Source organism: Halichoerus grypus, chromosome 15 (genome assembly GCF_964656455.1).
Source record: "Halichoerus grypus chromosome 15, mHalGry1.hap1.1, whole genome shotgun sequence".
Taxonomy (NCBI): domain Eukaryota; kingdom Metazoa; phylum Chordata; class Mammalia; order Carnivora; family Phocidae; genus Halichoerus; species Halichoerus grypus.
Genome location: NC_135726.1, coordinates 86549 through 105006, shown reverse-complemented (window position 1 = coordinate 105006; position 18458 = coordinate 86549). Strand labels below are relative to the sequence as shown.

Here is an 18458-nt window from a genome sequence, read left to right as displayed (position 1 = left end):
TGCGCCTGCGCGCGCTGGAGCGGCGCGAAGTCGGGGATCGGGACTGTCTCACCGGCGGGTAGCGGCTGCCGGCGGCCGGGCCGCTCGCCGTGCTGTGGAGATGCGGCGGTGGCCCAAGAGGCGGCAGGATGGCCAGGACAGGCGTAAGAGCCCCCGCCGGAACAGCCCGGCAGGTGAGCGGGGAGGTTCTGCCCGCCGGCGTTCCGGGGCGGGGGCGGGGGCTGCGCTCGACGCCGCGGTGACGCCCTCCGGCTGCGCCGGATGTCACGGGGTAGGGGCGGGGGGAACGGAGGAACGGGGCTTGGCGGCGGCCGCCTTGTAAGTCTTAAGCCGGTCCTGCAGGAAAGCGCTGGGTTTTTTTTGTTTGTTTGTTTTGTTTTTTTTTAAAAAAGATTTTATTTATTTATTTTAGAGAGAGAATGAGAGACAGAGAGCATGAGAGGGGGGAAGGTCAGAGGACGAAGCAGACCCCCCGCCGAGCAGGAAGCCCGATGCGGGACTCGATCCCGGGACTCCAGGACCATGACCCGAGCCGAAGGCAGTGGCCCAACCAACTGAGCCACCCAGGCGCCCCGGAAAGCGCTGTTTTATAGAAGAGCTGATGTAAGACCAGAACTGGCCAGAGGCTTCCCTCACCTTGCAGTTAACGTCCGTCCTGCTCCAGGGCCTTCACTTTTAAATACTTATGTGCTGTATGCCTTCCTTGGGGCTAGATAGTATGAAATAGAATTCCATATTTTAACGTTGTTCTATTTCTTTTTTTTTTAAAGATTTATTTATTTTAGGGGCGCCTGGGTGGCTCAGTCGGTTAAGCGTCTGCCTTCAGCTCAGGTCATGATCCCAGCGTTCTGGGATCGAGCCCCCCATCCGGCTCCCTGCTCCGCCGGGAGTCTGCTTCTCGCTCTCCCTCTGCTCCCCTGTCTCCCTGTTCTCTCTATCTCAAATAAATAGATAAAATCTTAAAAAAAAATTATTTATTTTAGAGAGAGCAAGAACAGGGGGAGAGGTAGAGGGAGAGACTCTTCAAGGAGATGCCCCGCTGAGTGAGGAGGTTGAGGCAGGGCTCCCATCTCAGGACCCATGAGATTATGACCTGAGCCGAAACCGAGAGTTGATTGCTCTGCCACTGAGCCACAGGCGCCCCTGTTCTACTTCTGAATTGATTGATACATCGCAGGAGGCAGTGAGCCCATTGACTTAATTTTTTTCTAATGCACAAATGTGGAGTTTCTGAATTTTGAGCCAAGAAAAGTTTCGTGGTTTTCAGACAGTAGTGAAAGAGGAAGAAGGATTTCATGGATTCATCTTCTGTCCTGTCTTTAGTAATGAGCTTTTCTCTTTCATCCCTCTTCATTTTGGAGATGTTGCGAGTCAGTTTGTTTCTAGAAATGCCAGTGAAAACAGAGCCTTTTGCCTGTGGCATCTCAGCATTGCAGAGGGCTGTTCTGGTTATTAATACACAGTGGAAGTCAGTAACTGATGTACAGTGCGAGTGTGTCACGAGCCACTGAACTTCCGTGGACCACGGTGGTTTTAGTTATGAAGGAACTTGGATGATCTTTGAGTTTCTTTCCCCAGACTGGGCCATTCTTTGGTGAGGATCAACAAGCTGGAGATACCATGGTGAACAGGATGCCTCATGGGCTGCTCTGCTTTATTTGCAGACTGAAGAGGGAGGGCATGCAAGAACTGGAGAAGTAGTCACAATCTGCTTTACAGGTAAAAGATGTACCCTCAAGGGAAGCTTATGTTCCAGAGGTTTCCATGCAGTTATTTTCTCATTCGGTGATCTTGCTGCACTGTCCCTGCCATGCAAGAGGAGAACCAGACAACAAGCAAGTCATGGCATGTTAGGTGGTTAAATGAGGTATGAAGGAAAAGGAAGCAGAACAGGGAAGTAGAAAACGAAGAGAAGGGAATGGAGAGGGGTAAATGCTATGTTATTTTAGGTGGGATAGGTGAGTGGTGAGGGAGGTGAGCCATGGAGCAGAAGCTTGCTAGCAGATTGAATAGCCAGTGCCTGCTGGGTTTGCATTTGTGTGAGTCTGAGACACCACGGTAACCTGACTGATGATCTAACTGGAAGAGAAGGACAGTGGCGCTTTGCCTGTTGAAGGGAGGCTTGCTGTGCCCAACCTGACATCTTGGCTTTGCCTATGCAAAGACCAATTTATTTATTTATTTTTAAAGATTTATTTATTTATTTGACAGAGAGAGACACAGCGAGAGAGGGAACACAAGCAGGGGGAGTGGGAGAGGGAGAAGCAGCCTTCCCGCCGAGCAGGGAGCCCGATGCGGGGCTCGATCCCAGGACCCTGGGACCATGACCTGAGCTGAAGGCAGATGCTTAACAACTGAGCCACCCAGGCGCCCCATGCAAAGACCAATTTAAAAAGGTCATCTGAACAGAACAGCAAGAACAGATGGTAGACTGTGTCCCCAAGAGCTGCATCTGACCTAATGTCCCCTAACCCAAATCAGAAAAGCATTAAGTCATGAATTGAAATAAAGGAGTTGGTATTTTATCAAGTTTTGGAGGCCTGAACGGCAGTACTTAGCACCTCCAGGACTGTAGAAACCCTGGGAGGTTTGGTTTCTCCTCATACACCTCCAGCTCCGGCTTGTCTTGCTTCAGGCACTCACCTCTCTAAACTTTTCCACTTCTGCAGTGGGCCTAGTAGCACCTGCCTTCGTAGGACAGATGGCGAGGACTGGAGGAGGTGACAGAGGAGCACCCACCCAGCCGGTCACCACCTCTTTTCTTTGTCTCGATTTCCCGTTACAGTAACACGCCTTCATGACGCCTTCATGGTTTCATGATTCCTTCTGCATCAGGCTCTGGTCCTCTTGTGCGCAGTGACTTGCTGCTGCAGGCAGTTTTGTTCATGGTGCAGAAGTTCCAGTGGCCTCATCACCCTTACTTGCTGCATCTCCTTTCTAATCTTCCCTGTTTGGATTTCTCCCGGGTTTTTGTTTTTTTGTGGTTTGGGTTTTTTTTTTTTCCAGATTTTATTTATTTGTTTATTTATTTAGAGAGTGAGTGGGAGGAGGGACAGAGGCAGAGGGAGAGAGAATCCCAAGCAGACTCCATGCTGAGTGCGGATGTTGGGCTCAATCGTGTGACCCTAAGATCATGACCTGAGCCAAGAGTCAGACACTTAACCAACTGAGCCACGCAGGTGCCCCTTTCTTGTGCTTGTTTTTGTCCTAAGGGCTTTTGACCTATAATAGTGAAAAACTTAAGTTGTTCTGCCCTTAACTGATGTTAAATATTGTTAGTTTATGGTAAAAATAGGCATTTTCCTCTTCGAGGATTGAAGAAAATACAGGATCTGGAAAAGTGCTTGTCTTCCTTAGCCTGACAAAACATTAACCTTTGGCTGATCAAAGATAAGTTATAGCATCCTTTGGTTTTTAAATCTGCATGACTTAATCTTAGAATCATGTTTTGAGACTATAATGGTTTCGGGGACCAAAATTGCCTCAGGCAAGAAATGGTTGTAGAATTGAGGGGGGGGTTGACAGCAATAGCTGTACAAATTCTTTATGCGTTTCTGCGGTGAATTTAGTTCCCATTTATCCTGTTTGAATCATATTTTAATGGGACATTTAAGCGGGTAAGTAAAGGCAGCAACCTTATACTTCAGCCCACATCCTGTCCCTTCCCACCTGTAATTCATCGATGAGAAAATATCCCATCAAATTGCAGAAGAAGCTAATCCTCTCTCCCCTTTCAGTGCCTCCAGGGGATCTACGTTCAGCCACTGGCTCTACGGGCCAGACTTAATCATTTTCTCAGTGGTTGTGTTCAAAACCACCCGAAGGTACCTATTTTTCTTTACGATCATTAGCATAATGTTCACAGGAACTGAGTGAGACTTCCGCAGTGTTTCCCCCATAGCGGGGGAACCAGGGGACAGGGTGTGTGTTGACTCAGGATACCCTATGCCTCTCCCTTGTCTAGCTTCTGTATTGAGCCATTTCTGGGTCACTCTAGCACCTTCTCCAGTCTTTATGGTTTTGATGGGACAGTGGAAGAGAAACTCTTTCAGAAGGAAGTTTCTAGGTGAATCTTTTGGGATACGTGAGAACAAACCTTTGTTTCTACACGTCTGAGTGCACCCAAGCTGAGCCTCATGTTTGGAAAGCAGAACAGAGATGATGTACAGACCGCAGTTAGCTTGGAGCACGTCTGCTCTCCTAGCCGAGGGTAGGACTGTGCTCAGTGCTCTGTGTCCCCTTGGAGACCCTGTGTGTGAGGCTTGTAGGTGCATGTTGATTGCACCAAGTAAGAAGTCAGGAGAGAAAACTGATTTCTCTTATTCTCTTTCTTGGTCTGACGGTATGGTTGCTTACCTGAGTGTGATGTGTGCTTTTGAAGTTCGAGAACCTCATCATTTTGTCCTTAAGGGTTTGAGAAGTTCTTTAAGAGTAGAAGAAATGGAGACTTAGAAAAACCAGTAACTCTAAGAAGAGGTACAAGGGTCAGTTTGACAAATCAGACTTTGAGAGTTTTATATTTGTAAGGCATTCACTACCTTAGGGGTTAATCTCCTTGGGAGGTGACAAGCAGGCGGGCCCGTGCGTGTGTTGTGTTGGCATCCTCTTTCCCTTGCGTGTCGTGGCCATCTCTCCTGACTCACCCCCTTCTTCATTCAGATCCCAAGCCTCAGAGTTTGGTGATGTGGATTGGTGAAGTGAGTATTTATCAGGTGTGTTTCTTCTGTGAAATGTCTCCTGCTTGCGGAATAGGAAGAGGCCCAAGGAGGTGTGTTTACATGCTTTGCTACAATATACAGATTTTTACTCTATCCTGTAATATGTTTGTCCATTCCTGGGTCACCTAGGCCTTTGGGTTTCCATGGCTTTGGTTTGGGTTGTTGGAGTGGTGTGAACGGGACGGGGCACGACTATGGCCTGTTTGTCCTGGGGCTTGTTGGGCTTCTTCCCTTACATTTGCTCTTGTGTACTGTCTGTGGAGAAACATGACCATGGATGGATCGGCCTCAGAAGCTCTGTGAGACCACCTTTTCCTTAGGGGAACGATTTTTTTTTTTAATATTATTTCTAACTCATACTTTATTTTTTTATTTTTTTTAAAGATTTTATTTATTTGTTTGACAGAGATACAGCGAGAGAGGGAACACAAGCAGGGGGAGTGGGAGAGGGAGAAGCAGGCTTCCCTGCTGAGCAGGGAGCCTGATGCGGGGCTCGATCCCAGGACCCTGGGACCATGACCTGAGCTGAAGGCAGACGCTTAACGACTGAGCCACCCGGGCGCCCCAGGGGAACGATTTTTTCCCTAAGTTTGGGTTACTTTCCCAGGTTCTTATGGAAAAATGAATTTTGTGTGCCTCTGCACTGAGTCTGGTCACAAACATGTGTATGTGTTGTGGGTTGGGGGGGTGTTTCCCCACCATGCAATTCTGGGACACCAGCTGGGTGTCCTCCGGTTTAACCCAGTTCTGACACTCTATACCTGCAGTTAGCATCAGATTCCACAGGTTAAGGGTTCCGTCCTGAGAGACTGCCCCCCCCATCAGATGCTGGTTCCACGTCCAGGTTGTCACCTGTGTTTCTGACCGACTGGCTGTGAATCAGAGGTTCCCACGACCCCCTCTCCTTGGGTTCCATTAATTTGCTAGAGCGGCTCACAGAACTCAGGAAACCAGTGTACTTACTAGATTACCAGTTTATTATAAAGGATGTTAAAGGATATGAATGAACAGCTGGATGAAGAAATGTGAAGGGTGAGGTCTGGAAGGGTCCCCAGTATAGGACCGTCTGTCCCCTTGAAGTTTGGCATAGAACATGGGTGCGTTCTTGTCCACCAGCCTAGAAGCTCTCCAAACTCTGATCTTTTGGGTTTATATGGAGACTTCATTGCACAGGCATGATTTATTAAATCATTGACCATTGGTGATTAATTTCGGCTCCAGCCCCTTCCCCTCCCTGGAGGTTAGGGGTGGGGATGAAAATTCTAACCCTCTAATCACATGGTTGGTTCTCTTGGCAACCAGCTTCCATCCTTAGGGGTTTTCCAAAAGTCACGTCATTAACACAGACTCAAGTGTGGTTGAAAGAGGCTTGATATGAGTAACGAAAGATCCCTTTACCACCTAGGAAATTCCAAGTGTTGTTGGAGCTCTGGACCAGGAGGGCCAAATGTATACTTCTTATCAATTGAATTTCACATAGGTCAAACCATGTGTGTAAAAGCACCTCTTGGAAATTTTAACCGGAAATGTACTGATATAGTTACATGGGGAGGGGAGAGTTTTTCTTTGGATGTGTGCAGCTTTCTAGGACTGTTCAAGCCTCCTGATCCTTAGATTGTACTTGGAGAAAATGGGGGCATTCGACCCTAAGTGGGCATGTCCTGAATCAGACCCATCTCCCCCAAAACATACTTTGCACCCGACAGAAGGGTGGGGTGGGGGCCTTCAGGAGTGCTTACAGTGGTGGACGTGTGTCCTCTGGACTGTGTGTGTGGCAGCAGGAGGCTTACAGGGCTGGATTCAGTTATCCAGACTCTGGGTCACAGCGTTCTGAGGAGAATGGGGGGGATTGTGTCCAAGAGCAGGTGACATGCATTCTGGTTTTCTTGAGAAGTGGACCTCTGTAGGTGGTCCACCTATGTCAGCCTGTCTCATTGCTTTCTTCCTTCCTTTGCCCCATTTACTGGCATGAAAAGGTGATTATTACCTGAGAGGAAAGAAGGATTTGCTAGTGGGCTCAGGTTTGGAGCCAGCAAGGTGAAATTTGAAGAATTTTACATGTATCTGAAGCTACTTCTCAGTGGTATCTGTTGTTTTCCCTAGGAAGGTGAGTTATGCAGGGCAGAGCATTTGGGGGCATCAGAAGCAAGAGTGTACAAAGGGCCAGTTTTGTAGAAGTAATGCCCCCTGGGTCCTGCCTGGCATGTATGTACCAATCGCTGGTGATTTTGTGGTGATTTTAAGAAATTGTTTTAAGGAATGTCTGGGGTTGGTCTGGTCTGGCAGCTTCTACTACTCTAACCTGCACCCTGACCTGAGACGGGCACAGCAGGCTTTTCTCCTACCTTTCAGGACGAGCTGCTGTTATGTTTCAGCTCTGCCCAGCCTCTTCCTTTCCTGCTCCCTGTTTCCCTCCAGAAGGCACCAGTATTAGAAAAAGTGTATGTTGGGAGGCATTTTTCTCTTCTCTGAATCCTCTTTCTCTGGGAGGTTGTAATTATTGTTTTCTGAGGTCAGACTTTGTTTTCTCTTAGGAACCAGTGAGCCGAAGGATGCTGGGCCTGGAGCAGATAGAGGCAAGAGAGGAGGAAAGCAGAGTGACTTTGCCTGGTGGAGACGGATGCAGAAGGTTTGTGGGCATCTGAGGACTACACCCAGACAGCCTGTCCCTTCTCCAAGGAAGCACTGTCATGCTCAGGCTTTGTGTCCTCCCGCTTGTTCTGGAGCAAGCTGACACAGAGATTCTTTTTTTTTTTTAAGATTTAATTTAATTAAATTAATTTATTTATTTGACAGAGAGAGAGCACAAGTAGGCAGAGCGGCAGGCAGGGGTCTCGAGAGGGAGAAGGAGGCTCCCCGCTGAGCAGAGAGCCCGACGCAGGGCCCGATCCCAGGACCCCGGGATTATGACCTGAGCCGAAGGCAGACGCTTAACTGATTGAGACCCCAGGTGCCCCTCCATCTGAATTTTAAAAGACCCAGATATTACCATACAGTTTCACTCATATGTGGAACATAAGGAATAGTGCGGAGGACCACAGGAGAAGGGAGGGAAACCTGAATGGGAAGAATCAGAGAGGGGCACAAACCAGGAGAGACTGGACTCAGAGAAACAAACGGAGAGTTACAGAGGGGAGGGGGGTGGGGGGACTGGGTAGCCGGGTGATGGGCATTAAGGAGGGTACGTGTGGTGATGAGCACTGCGTGTTATATGCAGATAAGGAATTGTTGAACACTACATCAAAAACTAATGATGTACTATAGGCTGGCTAACTGAACATAAAACAAACAAATAAATAAAAGCCCCAGAGAAGAGATAACCGCAGAAATGCTGGCTCTTTCTGGGTGTTCTGCTTCTCCTGGGTGGTCTGGTGAACTGCTGCTTTCGTGGTGTTCATGCGTTCCACGCAGATGCCTTTCCTCCTGAGGACCGGCTCTGGCTTCACTGCGCGCAGAGGGGGCATGGTGAGTGTGAGGAGGGAGTGTCTGGATGATGTCCTTCATGATGTCTGAAGGAGGAAGTCACTGTTTGATGAAGGAACCACCCTCATTTAACCGTAAAATGTGTTCTCTTCTCCCACAGCGGGAGTTCCCTTGGGATGACGAGGATTGTTGCAGTCTGGCTGTTTTGGGGGCAGGTGTTGCCATGGGATTTTTCTACGTCTGGATTCTGGGAAGGAAATCACCTGGAAGCACTTCGTGCAGTGTTCCCTGGCGAGCGGTCTGGTGAGGGGAATTTGTAATCTGTTTACCCGGGTGCTCATGCATGTGCTCTGCGGGCCCTGACCCTGAGCAGTCCCGGCCTTGGGGTTCGGACAAGACACACTTTGACTTTCTCCAGGAACTACCTCACTGAACACTCTCACGCCCACTTTCTTCCTGGGAGGATGTCCCTTTCACACTGTGGCCTGACTTCATCGTTCCTTAGCTTTCAAGGGGAGTTCTGCCCTGCCGGCTGACCCTGAGCAGGGTGGGCCCGACTGTCAACTCCAGGCTCTGTGCTTGTCCTCCGGAGTGCCGAGCTTGGGTGAAGTGCTCCTCAGGCTTGAGTGTAAACTTAGAGAGGAGCGGAGGACTTGCTCCCCCTTTGCCTGTTACCCTAAACAGCACACTGTTACGATCTGGACGACTTCTGTGTGATGATGTTTGTAGGAAACCGTGGTCTCCCACCAGGCTCTATGGCTGAGGCCTTTGTTATCTGCCCACATGTCTGTCCTCAGAGAGGCCCTTGCTCCCTACGGGGGAGGGGAATGGCAGCCGTCACCCCTGTCTCCCAAGGGCCTGCCTCCTGCAGGAGAGGAGGGGTGAGACGGGTCTTCCTGTGTCTGCATTCTGGACAGATTCCAGAGTTCCCTCAAGGTCTGGCACGGCTGACAGTGAAATGCTTGTTCTAAGGACAGCCTGGAGTACTGAAGGGTGGAGTGTTCCCTCCCCGGCTCACCTCGCGCAGCCCTGTGCTCAGTCCCTCTGCTACACAGTGGTGGCAGCCTCTTACCGGGCTCACACCAAGCACCTGATCCTATGCACTTAGACGAACTTGCGTGTGGGCTGGAGAAGTCCAGCATGGGAGTGCTGCACTGTCTCCCCGCCCCTCCTGAGTTGTTGTGAGATCACCTGATGACATCTTAGCATGTCCCAGAAATAAGTAAACTTCAGTGCAGGCACCCATGAGCCTTTGAGGCATTTCGAAGCCCATGATCTGGAACAGATAGCCTTTTGTTAAGGGCTTATTTGGGAATAAAAAACTACAATATCCTGAAACTTAAGCAGCAGTCTTTGATTTAAAATAGCTTTGCTGTTTTTCCTTATTATAGTGTATTTCATGCCTAAGGCAAGAAATGCTTGGGAAATAAATGAAAGTATAAAGAAGGAACTCACCATCCTGCACTAAGCAAGGTTGAGCATTTATTCTGACCCTCCCTGCCTGTTTTATACCCTACATCTCTGGCTTCTCCATGTTGAACTGTGCACCCAGGTGATAGTGTACTGTGTTGGAGAAAGTAAGACAGGTCACCTGGGCAGTGATCCAGACAACAAGAGACGAGAGCATGATGGGGGCTGTGAGGTTGCCCCCAGCTCTTGTCTCATTAATGTGAGAGTTGTTGGGGTCTTGCCGTCTGGGCACTGTGTTGCAGAAGAGAAGCTGGGGTGTTCAGTTTCTTTGAGGACTTTCTTTTTTTTTGTAAGATTTTATTTATTCATTTGAGAGAGAATGAGATAGAGAGAGCATGAGAGGGGGGAGGGTCAGAGGGAGAAGCAGACTCCCTGCCGAGCAGGGAGCCTGATGCGGGACTCGATCCCGGGACTCCAGGATCATGACCTGAGCCAAAGGCAGTCGCTTAACCAACTGAGCCACCCAGGCGCCCTCTTTGAGGACTTTCTTTAACGAGTATTAGGCTGTCTTACGGGACTGGTGAGCTTTGTGGGGCAGTCATGAGATGCCACAGTTGGGAACACGTCCTCATCACACAACCCGGAGTCTTTATTTACTTTCCAGAAGGAGCTGTGTTGTAGTGGTTTGAGATGCTTTTGAGAGCAAGTGAATAGCAAAATGAAACGGGGACACCCCTGAACTGTGTCTTTGAAGAGCTTCCCAGAGGGGCATGTCCACTTGCAGATGGCTGGGTATAGCTTGTGGGCCTTTGGGACTACATTTTCATTCTCCCTGGTACTGTTTTCTTGTGGTGCCTGCAGCTGGGTGGACAGAAGCTTCCTGAATCAGCTCTGGATCTAAGACTGCACTGTAGTTAGTGTAAGACTGTTGTTTGCATGCCTTTGGATTTTTTTAAAAAAAGATTTTATTTATTTGAGAGAGAGATCAAGAGAGGAAGGGAGGGAGAAAGAGCATGAGCGGGGGAGGTGGGGAGAGGGAGAAACAGACTCCCTGCTGAGCAGGAAGCCCAACGCGGGGCTGGGGAGACAACTGCCAGGATCTTGAAGAATGGTGTGGACGTGTGATTTTTGGATGTAGCTGGGTGTGAAGAGGCCAAGTTGGAGATTATGGAGTTTGTGAATTTCCTGAAGACTCCCAAGCAGTGTCAGGGCTTAGGAGCCAAAATTCCAAAGGTGTTGATTCCAGAGAACGTGATAGTGCCCTGAGCTTCCGGTCAGAGCCAGACCTCACCGTGGTCCAGTGTGGACAGACACGGGACCACTTAGCTTTCTGTAGAGATTGTGTGTAATCACGGGAAGTAGCATTTGCCAGGGCAGAATGGTGACGATCCTCTTACCTGGTTGAAACCACAGTGAGTTTACTTTTTTGAACCGTGAGACGGTAGAGTCCTGGGAACAGTATGGACCCATGTTGAGAGGTATGTTCGTGTTCATTGAAAGCACAAGCTTATGCTCTTTATTGGTCTTTCATTTAGAGGCTGGTCCTTCCTTCCAGTTGGTTCCAGTGATGGGGATCTTCTGTTTGTTAAATGTCCTGCATAAACATGTTGTGTACAGTTTTGTTCCTCTAAATGAAGTGAGAACTCAGAAGCAAAGCAAACTGAATGTAGAACCTTCTATGTTTTTATGAGTTTTTCTTACTCTTAGAGTTTTCTCACTCAGTTTGACAGTTTTGGGTTTTTTTTTTAGCAATTTGCCTTTATTGCTTTATTATCCAAAGCCTTCACTTTAGTTTTTGAAGAAGCAACCTTTTTTTTTTTTTAATTCTTGTTTTATTAGTTTACATAACGTTAAATTACATAATTAAAACAGCAAGTACAACTTGCGTAAAAAGGTTTGGGGTCAGATACAGCTGCCCCGTGGGAAGCCCTTGACCGCGCTGTGGATGGCGGGGTGGTGTGGGGGGGGGTCGGTGTGGTCCAGCGGAAGCAGAGCCCGGTGATTCTGGCGGCTGGGTCTGCCTCCTGGTGCCTTTTTGTGTCATGGACCCTTTGGAGGCCTGACAAACTGGGAGTCCTTTTCCCAGAAGGATTTGCATCTTATTGGAAATCGACTCACAAATCCGTTGGTCGTCCCTGGACTGTGGACCAGGCGAAGAGCTCCTAGTGTAGACTGTGACCCTTGCAGGAGCTCTTGCTTTCTTCAGCTCCTCCCCATAGGGTGGTCGCCACTGGACAGTTTGTTCTGAACACCAGGAACAAACTATGGAGCACTGTGAGCTTGGGGACTGGAGGTTGGGCGGTGCCGTTTCTGGTCTGTAGTCTGGTGAGTGTTAGCAAGCGTGTGTGCGACAGAGGTACGGGTCCAGCACCCAGCCCTGCTGCTGTTCCCCTGGCTTCGCAGTTGGATGACTTGGCTTTCCCTTGCAGGATGTCCAGCTGCTTGTGTGTACCGAGGAGAGTGGGCAGGGCGGGCAGGTCACCTGGATGCGACCCCCCCGGCTGGGCGGGCGGTGGGGGGGGTCTGTCATTCTGTGTGGTGCTGAGGATGTCAGGGCCCACATGGCTTTTCAGCTCCTCCTGGGTGTGAAGTTCAGTGACTTCCTAAAACGACCTACAGTAGATAGGAACACATGTGCTTCCTCTTCTAGAAGAATCGGCTGTGCGTGTGGTTCCACGACGGGTGGAGATGGATCCACAGTGGACTGTGAATCCCTAATCCACGTTCATGGGGACATGGGGTCCAACACCTTGTTGTGGGTTTGAGTTCTGTGACTCCCTCTCCCCTACCTTTTTGTGAGTATTTTGTTTTTGTTCTTAAAGACTTAAAAAAATCCTTATGGTCCCCTTTGAGGTAATCAGATGCTAACCTGCGCCCTTGACTAGAGATGGAGCAATAGAAGCTCCCTGCTTTAAATCTCGTTTCAGTTTTCAGGCATAATGGTAATCCATAAAATGAACACCAAGGTGTGTTACCAGAGTGTGAGTTGGTGATTTTAAATCTTAAGTCAGCGGCGCCTGGGTGGCTCAGTTGTTAAGCGTCTCCGCTCAGGTCATGGTCTCAGGGTCCTGGGATCGAGCCCCGCATCGGGCTCCCTGCTCAGCGGGAAGCGTGCTTCTCCCTCTCTCACTCGCCCTGCTTGTGTTCCTTCTCTCGCTGTGTCTCCCTCTGTCAAATAAATAAAGTCTTAAAAAAAAAAAAACAACACCTTAAGTCAGCATAGGAAAAGGCAGGTCACAGAGAGGGAAACAGTGCTGGTCCACAGATGGGCCGGGCAGTGGCTGAAGTGCATGAGTCAGTTTCTGTTGTTGAGACCAGCTAGCTGTGAAGCTGGAGAGACTCGCTGTGGCCTCAGATCTGAGGGGTTGGGCTCTTGTTCTTCCTGGTGGGAGTGGGAAACGGTGTCACTCTTTTGTAGAGCAGTTTGACAGTAACTTAAAATAAACATTCAGACCCTTTGATCCAGCAAGCCCTGCCCCTGGGAGCTTTTGTGAAGAAATAACCTGCTTAGCTGGATGAGCTTTCATATATCTGTAGTGTTTGAACTTTTTATGGTGAGCATGCATTAATTTTCTAAGCAGAAAATATTAAAAGGAAAATCTCAGACTATGAGTGGTGCATCATCTTGGTAGTGATGCCTAGAAGTCACCTGTTTAAATAGAAAATGGGACTCTCTTTGGGTTCCATCTGTCCCCTTGAAGAACCAGGCATCACCGTTCTGTTTCAGGGAGCCGTGCTCACTGGTCTTCCTGGTACTGGCAAAACGCTTCTTGCCAAAGTGACTGCAGGGGAGGCCAGTGTGCCTTCATCACCGTGAATGGGTCAGAGTTTCTGGAAATGTTTGTGGGCGTTGGGCCAGCAAGGGTAGGTGGATGCTTGTCCTTGAGTCGCAGCCCCAGGTTTTGTGTGGGCCCCTGGCAGTGAGCATAGAGCTTGCCACACATACCGGATCAGGGTGGGGTTCCAGAGGAGAGACTTGGGTTAACACACACTCATTTTTGTTTTCATACCGGTAGCAAAACCAACTCTCGTTTCAGTTTTCAGGCATAATGGTAGGTTCATGACATGTTTGCAGTGGCTCGAAAAAACTCTCCTTGTATCTTATTTATTGATGAGATTGATGCAGTTGCAGGAAGCAAGGCCCAGGGCACTTTGGAGGCCAGAGCGAGCAGGAGAACACACTGAACCAGATGCTTTTGGAGATGGGTGGTGAGCGGATGCTCACCAGTGACAGCTGCTGCAAGCAGGCCTGTCCAGTCAGCACCACTAGACACCACATGACCCTCCTTCAGCTTTTGTTTCTGGAAACTCCTCGGCGAGAATCCCTGATGATTAGGTTTTTAGGAAGGCTGCTTTCCAGCAGACTTAATGGAGAAAGCTATGTTAGATCAACATCGGCCCCCAGGAGTCACCGATAGGATGAGGGGCCAGTGCCCCACCAGCAGGAGGGGTTAGCAGGGATGCGGGGTGAAGGCCCCTGGGGAGGTGAACGGGCTAGATGGGGACTCCCCTGCCCCTCCTCGCATGGGCCTTGGCGCCCAAGGATGGTGTGGATGGAGCCTGTGCTGCTTCCTCTGAGCCTCTCTCCTGCCGCCTTCGCTGACCCAGAATCTCACAGGTGCACAGGCCCGCCTCATGGACAGAAATATCTTTCCTCCCAAGTGATTCCACCGAGTGTGTCTGGTAGCTTGTCAGGCCTGCTGAGGCGTCACTGGAAGCGTCTGGGTGTTGATGCCACTCTTCAGATTTGGAGAAGCTTTCATTGGGCCTGTGGCAAGTTTTGACCTTCATTTTGGGATTGCCAAGAGTACCCTGGGTTTGGTGATTTACTAGGAGGACTCCCAGGACCTCATGTGTGGTCGTACCTACGACTGTGCTGATGACAGACAAAGGACAAGATCCGCGCAGGGAAGGGCACAGTGCAGGGAAGCCGGCTGCAGCCTCCCTGAGGAGGGGCAGGAGGTGCTGATTTCCCTGGCCTGGAGCTGTGACGACACGTGGCATTGTGGCTGACCAGGATTTTCAGCAGGGGCTGGTCACATGGCATCTGTGCCCGGTATGTACCAACATCCCAGCCTCCCAGGAGGAAGGCAGGTGCTCAGCATAAACCACTGTTTGCACAAACAGTTTAGGCATAGGGGGAGCCCCTCCCCAACCTCAGGTCCCAGAGTCAGCTGAGGGCTGCCTTGTAAGCAGATCTTGAGAGGATGAACAGTTAGACCTGCTGTGTTACTTTCTTTCTGCACAGACCAAAGCATTTCCAGAATCTTCCATCATACTTAGCGTCCAGCAGTCATTCTCATTAGATTATGAATCGTTTTGATGTCTCAGAGGACTGATGGGAGAAAACATTCAGGGGGAAAGTGGGTGGGAGCACCAGCATTTCCTCTGTTGGGCATCCCTGTTCTCCACAGCCCGGTCCGCCCTGGACCAGTCCGGCTCCCTGGGCCCTCTGAGTCCAGCAGAGATGGAGACCTCGGCAGGTGGCTGGGGCACTGACGCAGTTGGCCCTTTCCATTTGTGAGAAAGTGTCCATCCTGTGTGGACTTCCCCTGCTGCCCAGGGCGGTCCTTGTCGTGCTCACTGTCGGGTCCCGGCACTGGGAACGGGTTTGATATTGGTCAAAGGCGGCACAGTCAGGAAGGTGTTTTACTGCATTCAGGAGCTGGGTGTACGTGAGCTTTGGGATATTTGTGTCATTGCCGCCTGGTCGAATAACAGTGTGAAGCATGGACACAGCAGGGATGCTGCCCGGAGCCCCAGGCTGTCCTTGCAAAGTGGTTGCAGGTGACCCTGCTATGTCTTCGTGTCTCTCTCTCCGTTAGGCGCCCCTGACGTCACAGGCAGGTCCTCCGTCTTCAGGGTCCACCTGCGCCCACTGAAGCTGGACAGGAGCCTCTATAAGGATGCCCTGGCAAGAAAGCTCACGGTGCTTACTTTGGGCTTCACGGGTGAGTGTTGGCCAGGCCGGGCCTCTTGCCTGTGGGGCGGGGGTGGGGGGGCGGCACGTGTGATTGGCGGGTGGTTTCTGTTGTGCTCTTCAGTCCTGGCAAGTGTCCACCTTTTTCTTTAGAACTTTGAATCTGTTGAGACAAATTAAAGGCCTCAGAGATGATGAGCCCCAAAGCTGATTTGTACCCATTTGAATTTTTAGTTTGATTCTGTTTAGACTTGGTAAGTTTTCGCTGCAGAGACCTAACTGATGTCTGAGGACAGGCCCACTGAACTGAGCTGTGCTGCATTTTATAGTCTTGGGCTTGAGCTCCCAACACGGGAGCTTCCTATGCTTTTCTCTTTTCTTTGTAATTAAAACCCAAGGTCCTGTACTAGGAAACTCATTTCCCTACCAGGGTGGTTTAGACACTGGGAGTTTAGGGCTTTTCCAGGGGGCTTCCCTCCCAGGTTATCCCCTACTCAGCAGCCCTTTGGAAGTGTCATGATGACTGTGAGGAGCTCCTGCCATCCCTGGGACATTGTGCTGTGGAGCCTTGTCTCCCCGGTGTCCTGCCCACTGCTGGGCCAGGGCCGAGGTCAGGTCACACGTGGGAATGTACATTTGTCGGCGACAGGGTGATGAGAGGCATTCTCACCCCATCCGCCTGACACATGAAGGGCCTGGTCTGTTTCCTGCGAAGAACGTGCTTTCTGCTCTCTCTCTCTCTGTCTCCCATGTCCACTTACACACCAAAGATAAGAAACTAGAGTAGGCCTCCCAGGCTCTGTTCTTCCCAGATTAGCATTAGAGGCTGCCCATCAGACGCTGGGATGACTCTGCGGGATCACCCGGAACTCCCCAGCCTCAGCCTCCCAGGGTCCCTAGGAGGCCGCCTCATGGAGCTGCCCTCCTGTCTCAGGCTGATCACCTGGATCCCGCTGTCCCGGAGAGGCAGACACAGGCTTTGTGAAGGTCAGTGTCACAGGGATAGAGAATGGTCTGTCTGTCCTCACACAGAAGGGGGCGTGCGGGATTCTTGGAGTAAAAGAACTTCTGACACCTTCTCAGGAGCCACAGAACCAAGCGCTGACTGTGGCACTTTTACTGTCCAGTCCTCCCCTCCGTGTGTGCAGGCAATCCAGACATTTTAAACCTGGTGTTCCTTGGAAACCTGACGTGTGAAGTCCCCTTTTAGCATTTTTGCTCATTCTTTGCACTAGAATGTAGTAATAAAAGTGAAAGAGAAAAGGTCATTTTAAAACTTGGCTAATGAGTCAACAAAAAATTACAGAGTATACAAAGAAACAGTAAGTATGGTTCATTTACAGGAGAAAATGGACAGAAACCATCCCCAAGGTAGCACAGACATCAGGCTTACTAGAACAAAGACTTAATGTCAGCTGTCCTAAATGTGCATCCCCAAAGAGCCAAAGGGGACCAGAGTAACTGTTTGTCTCAACAAAGAGAGTGTTAGTCAGGAAATAGAAAGTATCAAAAGTAACCCAACAGAAGTTCTAGAGCAGAAAAGTACTGTAACTGAAATGAAAAGTTCACTAGAGTGGCCCAGTAGCAGATGTGAGCAGAAGAGGAAAAATCAGCGAACTTGGAGATAGGCCTAATGACATTACCCAGTCTGCGGAGCAGAAAGAAGAAAGAGTGGAAAATGAGCAGAATGTAGGGCCACTTGGGGCACCGTCCACATACATAGTATGGCAGGCCCAGAGGGAGAAAAGACAGGGCAAGGGGCTGAGAGAAGATATGAAGAGGTAATGGTTCAGAACTTCCCAAATTGGATAAAAGACATGAATCTACATTTCCAAGTTCAGTGAATTTCAGGTAGGGATAAACTCTAAGATCCACCCAGACCCTCATTATAATCTAATTGCTAAAGCCAAAGAAAGAGAGACTCTTGAAACCAGCAAGAGAGAAAGGACACAGTGTACAAAGGATCTTCAGTGAGACTAACAACCGATTGCTCATTAGAAACTCCGAAGGCCAGAAAGCAATGGGGTGACGAGTTTGAGGTCCCGAAAGAAAAATCTGTTAACAAAGAATTCTGCATCTGGCAAAACTGCCCTTCAAGAATGAAGGGGAAATGGGGACATCCCCAGATACTGAAAAGGTAAGGTAGTTCGATATGTTTAGACCTGCCCTACAAGGAACGCTAAAGGGAGTCTTCCAGACTGAAATGGAAGGATGCCAGCCCAGAACTTGAAGCCATAGGAAGAAGTTAACATTGGTACAAGTAACTGTTCAGGGAAACACAAGCAGGGGAAGTGGGAGAGGGGGGAAGCAGGCTTCCCGCGGAGCAGGGAGCCTGATGTGGGGCTCGATCCCAGGACCCCCGGGATCATGACCTGGGCCGAAGGCAGATGCTTAATGACTGAGCCACCTAGGCACCCCTCCCTATGCGATTTTTAAAGGCAAGTGTATAAAACAATAATTACGATTTCTGTTAATGGGTATGTAAGGTAGAAAGCTGTAGTCTTTGATAGTAACGACATAAAGGTGTGGAGGGAAGGAGATACACAGGAGCAGAGCATTTGTATAGTTACTAAAGCCAGAAATGGAAAAGCTGATCTTAAAATTCACATGGAACTGCAAGGGGCCTGAATAGCCAAGAGTCTCATAAACGGAGAACGAGTTGGAGGACTCACGTGTTCCTATTTCAGAACTTGCCACCCAGGCCAATAAACAGAACATGGCCACTGACACAAGGATAAACATAGACCAGTAGAACAAAATTCAAGAACGCAGATTGCAGATGCAAGCCCGTACATCTTTGCTGAGTTGATTTTTGTCAAGGGTGTAAAGACCATTCAATGGGGGAAGGACAGTTCCTTCAACAAAAAGTATTGGGACAGTGAGATATCCACATACAAAAGAATGAAATTGGACCCTTGCACTTTTTGAGTTAACTCAAAATGGATAAAAGACCTGAATGTAAGAGCTAGAACTGTAAAGCGCTTACA

At 49.4% G+C, this 18458-nt stretch overlaps 1 protein-coding gene across 21 annotated transcripts in view; it reads left to right on the top strand.

Annotated features, from left to right (window-relative positions):
* The first annotated feature begins 20 nt into the window (after window positions 1–20).
* The window catches only part of DRC4 (dynein regulatory complex subunit 4), a 53842-nt gene continuing 35404 nt past the window's right edge, over window positions 21–18458 (top strand). Inside the window, exons 1-6 of one of the 21 annotated variants that reach the window (XM_078063223.1) lie at window positions 27–173; window positions 413–603; window positions 7253–7347; window positions 8302–8444; window positions 15377–15502; window positions 16406–16458. The gene's annotated coding sequence lies outside the window, so the exon portion shown is untranslated. Of the gene's footprint in view, window positions 174–276; window positions 319–412; window positions 604–1578; window positions 1720–3737; window positions 3825–4746; window positions 4769–7252; window positions 7348–8129; window positions 8184–8301; window positions 8445–14213; window positions 14608–15376; window positions 15503–16405; window positions 16459–18458 lie in introns of those variants that run through there. The other 20 variants (XM_078063215.1, XM_078063209.1, XM_078063214.1 and 17 more) reach the window with 20 other exon arrangements.